This window comes from Hyla sarda, unplaced genomic scaffold (genome assembly GCF_029499605.1).
Source record: "Hyla sarda isolate aHylSar1 unplaced genomic scaffold, aHylSar1.hap1 scaffold_2839, whole genome shotgun sequence".
Classification (NCBI taxonomy): domain Eukaryota; kingdom Metazoa; phylum Chordata; class Amphibia; order Anura; family Hylidae; genus Hyla; species Hyla sarda.
Window position 1 is genome coordinate 23,446 of NW_026609544.1, and position 6,211 is coordinate 29,656.

At 45.8% G+C, this 6,211-nt stretch overlaps 3 non-coding genes across 3 annotated transcripts; all 3 read right to left on the reverse strand.

Moving 5' to 3' along the window:
• Window positions 1-95: 95 nt before the first annotated feature.
• Window positions 96-286, reverse strand: LOC130326357 (U2 spliceosomal RNA). Its single transcript, XR_008870966.1, has one exon. It is a non-coding gene; the product is annotated as a U2 spliceosomal RNA (small nuclear RNA).
• A 2,094-nt stretch (window positions 287-2,380) lies between these two features.
• LOC130326358 (U2 spliceosomal RNA) lies at window positions 2,381-2,571 on the reverse strand. The gene has a single exon (XR_008870967.1). It is a non-coding gene; the product is annotated as a U2 spliceosomal RNA (small nuclear RNA).
• A 2,086-nt stretch (window positions 2,572-4,657) lies between these two features.
• LOC130326359 (U2 spliceosomal RNA) lies at window positions 4,658-4,848 on the reverse strand. The gene has a single exon (XR_008870968.1). It is a non-coding gene; the product is annotated as a U2 spliceosomal RNA (small nuclear RNA).
• Between the last annotated feature and the right edge of the window lie 1,363 nt (window positions 4,849-6,211).

Consider the following 6,211-nt stretch of genomic DNA (forward strand, 5'->3'; position numbering starts at 1 on the left):
CAGCAGCAGCAGCAAGGCCCACAGGGCTGGCTAGCTGGCTAGCCAGCAAGCAGGTAGCAATGAAAGTAGGAATCTTTCTTTTTAACCCTGTAAGGGGGTGGTGCACTGTACCCGAAGATACTGCCATATCGGGTCAATGCATAGGGCGACGGAAGCAAGCTTCGAAATCGGCCCCCGTTCTCAAAAATCCATTTAATATATGGTCCCCAGATAGGGGACGTATCAGATATTAAACTGATAAGAACAGATACTACACTTGATCTTAGCCAAAAGGCCGAGAAGCGATAACCGTGAAAGGGGCGGGCCCAACAAGGTCCCCTTCATGGGCACTATCACTGCTTGCTGTCAGGGAGGCTGCCAGACAATTTTCCATGCACACTCTGGGCTGGGGGGCAGTCAACCACCAGTACACACAGCAGAACCTAAACCCATACCATTATTGCTAAGCAGCAAGACAGGGGCCCATTGCACTCCCACGGGGCCTTTTTAAATGCAATCCATAACCCGGATTTGCCAGGAACCCTTCTTACTCCTCCTACTTGCATGTGACACTGGGCTTAGGATCTGCATAGGAAACACACACACAAGCACACACCTACCTTTGTTGCCTGCAGATGCCTCCTTGGCTGTCCCCAAACGGTATCAAACCAACACCCACGGGAAGCTGTAAGCAGAGAGGACATGCCTGCACCCCATTGGACTTACCTGTGTGGGTTAAATCCGGGTTATTTGACAACCTATGGCGGTGATGGTTCTGCTCAGGCAGAGCAGTGCTGATGCTCCTCATAAAGCTGTCGCTGCTGTGAAGGTTCTAGGTGACATCACAATCCCTATGGTTACATACACAACAAAGCTGGGTTGTTGTTGTTTACACTCTGCAAGGCCTGTGGAAGTGAGTGACATCATAGCACTGTAGTTCTGAGGGTTCTAGATGGATGCAACAATCTCCTGTTGCTTCTATGAAGGCCATAATAGACGACATCACCAAACAGCTCCATAGTCACATACACAGCAAAGGAGAGATGTTGTTTACACCTAGTGATGTCAGTGGTATTGAGTGACATCACAGCACAGTGCTAAGGCTCCTGGGCCTGGACACAGCAGCGGCTGCAATATCTCAACGGAGAATACGTTTATATATATGTGTGTGTGTGCGCGTATATATATATATATATATATATATATATATATATATATATATATATATATATTTCTCCGCCGAAATCACTTTTAAACCCATTTCCACCTTTTTTTCCCTTCTCTTCCTCTTACTTTTTTTTCACGTTTTTTTACGTTTTTCTCCTTTTCGCCTCTTTTCTGGGCGTATTATTCTTCTTTTTCTTCTTTTTTTTCGTCTAATGCATACCCCATCAGTGCAGCAATGCTTATTCAATACCGCCAGCAGATGGAGACACTGGGGGATAATTTTCTAAGGATTTATACTGATTTTTCCTGTCTGAATTTGTCGCACAGAAAGTTGCAGGCCAAATATGTGTGACATTTCTGCGACTTTAGCTTCTAGAGCATTTTTACAACATTATACATAGGTGCTGAATACATAAAAAGCGACTGTTCAGCGACAGACAAGTCGCATCGGCTGAAAGTAGGCCAGAATGTCAGTCCATGTTGGAGCAGGTTTAGATACAGTCTAAAGCATAGATCTCAAAGTCTGTGCACAGAATTTAGCAAGGGCCTCGCACCTTCTGATGCATCAGGTAGGTGCACTATAGCATAGCCTAACCCTCTGTACTTTGGTCTATATTGATGCGGGACATAGACAGCCAGCTGATGACCAATCCATTAGTGCAATGGATGGCTGGAAGCATTTGTCTTTGCCTTTGCAATACCACAGAAGCAATGCATGGTCAATGTACAGCAATGACACACCTGTGTGAACAGCCAGGAGACCCCCCCATGTTATGTTACATAGTTACATAGTTAGTACGGTCGAAAAAAGACATATGTCCATCAAGTTCAACCAGGGAATTAAGGGGTAGGGGTGTGGCGCGATATTGGGGAAGGGATGAGATTTTATATTTCTTCATAAGCATTAATCTTATTTTGTCAATTAGGAACATTCAGCACCCACCCGCTATCAAGGCAGCTGCCTATCATGTCATGCCCTACCTGCACAGGTGTGCTGGCTACTCAAATGATCCAATTAAGGAGGCCATTTAGTCAGCAGCAGCAGAAGTCCTGTGCCTGGACGCTCCAACAGCGGCCAGACACAAGCAGAAGCAGCAGAAGCAGCAGCAGCACCACCTTTTGTTTTTTGGCTGCAGCAGCAGCAGCAGCAGCAAGGCCCACAGGGCTGGCTAGCTGGCTAGCCAGCAAGCAGGTAGCAATGAAAGTAGGAATCTTTCTTTTTAACCCTGTAAGGGGGTGGTGCACTGTACCCGAAGATACTGCCATATCGGGTCAATGCATAGGGCGACGGAAGCAAGCTTCGAAATCGGCCCCCGTTCTCAAAAATCCATTTAATATATGGTCCCCAGATAGGGGACGTATCAGATATTAAACTGATAAGAACAGATACTACACTTGATCTTAGCCAAAAGGCCGAGAAGCGATAACCGTGAAAGGGGCGGGCCCAACAAGGTCCCCTTCATGGGCACTATCACTGCTTGCTGTCAGGGAGGCTGCCAGACAATTTTCCATGCACACTCTGGGCTGGGGGGCAGTCAACCACCAGTACACACAGCAGAACCTAAACCCATACCATTATTGCTAAGCAGCAAGACAGGGGCCCATTGCACTCCCACGGGGCCTTTTTAAATGCAATCCATAACCCGGATTTGCCAGGAACCCTTCTTACTCCTCCTACTTGCATGTGACACTGGGCTTAGGATCTGCATAGGAAACACACACACAAGCACACACCTACCTTTGTTGCCTGCAGATGCCTCCTTGGCTGTCCCCAAACGGTATCAAACCAACACCCACGGGAAGCTGTAAGCATAGAGGACATGCCTGCACCCCATTGGACTTACCTGTGTGGGTTAAATCCGGGTTATTTGACAACCTATGGCGGTGATGGTTCTGCTCAGGCAGAGCAGTGCTGATGCTCCTCATAAAGCTGTCGCTGCTGTGAAGGTTCTAGGTGACATCACAATCCCTATGGTTACATACACAACAAAGCTGGGTTGTTGTTGTTTACACTCTGCAAGGCCTGTGGAAGTGAGTGACATCATAGCACTGTAGTTCTGAGGGTTCTAGATGGATGCAACAATCTCCTGTTGCTTCTATGAAGGCCATAATAGACGACATCACCAAACAGCTCCATAGTCACATACACAGCAAAGGAGAGATGTTGTTTACACCTAGTGATGTCAGTGGTATTGAGTGACATCACAGCACAGTGCTAAGGCTCCTGGGCCTGGACACAGCAGCGGCTGTAATATCTCAACGGAGAATACGTTTATATATATGTGTGTGTGTGCGCGTATATATATATATATATATATATATATATATATATATATATATATTTCTCCGCCGAAATCACTTTTAAACCCATTTCCACCTTTTTTTCCCTTCTCTTCCTCTTACTTTTTTTTCACGTTTTTTTACGTTTTTCTCCTTTTCGCCTCTTTTCTGGGCGTATTATTCTTCTTTTTCTTCTTTTTTTTCGTCTAATGCATACCCCATCAGTGCAGCAATGCTTATTCAATACCGCCAGCAGATGGAGACACTGGGGGATAATTTTCTAAGGATTTATACTGATTTTTCCTGTCTGAATTTGTCGCACAGAAAGTTGCAGGCCAAATATGTGTGACATTTCTGCGACTTTAGCTTCTAGAGCATTTTTACAACATTATACATAGGTGCTGAATACATAAAAAGCGACTGTTCAGCGACAGACAAGTCGCATCGGCTGAAAGTAGGCCAGAATGTCAGTCCATGTTGGAGCAGGTTTAGATACAGTCTAAAGCATAGATCTCAAAGTCTGTGCACAGAATTTAGCAAGGGCCTCGCACCTTCTGATGCATCAGGTAGGTGCACTATAGCATAGCCTAACCCTCTGTACTTTGGTCTATATTGATGCGGGACATAGACAGCCAGCTGATGACCAATCCATTAGTGCAATGGATGGCTGGAAGCATTTGTCTTTGCCTTTGCAATACCACAGAAGCAATGCATGGTCAATGTACAGCAATGACACACCTGTGTGAACAGCCAGGAGACCCCCCCATGTTATGTTACATAGTTACATAGTTAGTACGGTCGAAAAAAGACATATGTCCATCAAGTTCAACCAGGGAATTAAGGGGTAGGGGTGTGGCGCGATATTGGGGAAGGGATGAGATTTTATATTTCTTCATAAGCATTAATCTTATTTTGTCAATTAGGAACATTCAGCACCCACCCGCTATCAAGGCAGCTGCCTATCATGTCATGCCCTACCTGCACAGGTGTGCTGGCTACTCAAATGATCCAATTAAGGAGGCCATTTAGTCAGCAGCAGCAGAAGTCCTGTGCCTGGACGCTCCAACAGCGGCCAGACACAAGCAGAAGCAGCAGAAGCAGCAGCAGCACCACCTTTTGTTTTTTGGCTGCAGCAGCAGCAGCAGCAGCAAGGCCCACAGGGCTGGCTAGCTGGCTAGCCAGCAAGCAGGTAGCAATGAAAGTAGGAATCTTTCTTTTTAACCCTGTAAGGGGGTGGTGCACTGTACCCGAAGATACTGCCATATCGGGTCAATGCATAGGGCGACGGAAGCAAGCTTCGAAATCGGCCCCCGTTCTCAAAAATCCATTTAATATATGGTCCCCAGATAGGGGACGTATCAGATATTAAACTGATAAGAACAGATACTACACTTGATCTTAGCCAAAAGGCCGAGAAGCGATAACCGTGAAAGGGGCGGGCCCAACAAGGTCCCCTTCATGGGCACTATCACTGCTTGCTGTCAGGGAGGCTGCCAGACAATTTTCCATGCACACTCTGGGCTGGGGGGCAGTCAACCACCAGTACACACAGCAGAACCTAAACCCATACCATTATTGCTAAGCAGCAAGACAGGGGCCCATTGCACTCCCACGGGGCCTTTTTAAATGCAATCCATAACCCGGATTTGCCAGGAACCCTTCTTACTCCTCCTACTTGCATGTGACACTGGGCTTAGGATCTGCATAGGAAACACACACACAAGCACACACCTACCTTTGTTGCCTGCAGATGCCTCCTTGGCTGTCCCCAAACGGTATCAAACCAACACCCACGGGAAGCTGTAAGCATAGAGGACATGCCTGCACCCCATTGGACTTACCTGTGTGGGTTAAATCCGGGTTATTTGACAACCTATGGCGGTGATGGTTCTGCTCAGGCAGAGCAGTGCTGATGCTCCTCATAAAGCTGTCGCTGCTGTGAAGGTTCTAGGTGACATCACAATCCCTATGGTTACATACACAACAAAGCTGGGTTGTTGTTGTTTACACTCTGCAAGGCCTGTGGAAGTGAGTGACATCATAGCACTGTAGTTCTGAGGGTTCTAGATGGATGCAACAATCTCCTGTTGCTTCTATGAAGGCCATAATAGACGACATCACCAAACAGCTCCATAGTCACATACACAGCAAAGGAGAGATGTTGTTTACACCTAGTGATGTCAGTGGTATTGAGTGACATCACAGCACAGTGCTAAGGCTCCTGGGCCTGGACACAGCAGCGGCTGCAATATCTCAACGGAGAATACGTTTATATATATGTGTGTGTGTGCGCGTATATATATATATATATATATATATATATATATATATATATATATATTTCTCCGCCGAAATCACTTTTAAACCCATTTCCACCTTTTTTTCCCTTCTCTTCCTCTTACTTTTTTTTCACGTTTTTTTACGTTTTTCTCCTTTTCGCCTCTTTTCTGGGCGTATTATTCTTCTTTTTCTTCTTTTTTTTCGTCTAATGCATACCCCATCAGTGCAGCAATGCTTATTCAATACCGCCAGCAGATGGAGACACTGGGGGATAATTTTCTAAGGATTTATACTGATTTTTCCTGTCTGAATTTGTCGCACAGAAAGTTGCAGGCCAAATATGTGTGACATTTCTGCGACTTTAGCTTCTAGAGCATTTTTACAACATTATACATAGGTGCTGAATACATAAAAAGCGACTGTTCAGCGACAGACAAGTCGCATCGGCTGAAAGTAGGCCAGAATGTCAGTCCATGTTGGAGCAGGTTTAGATACAGTCTAAAGC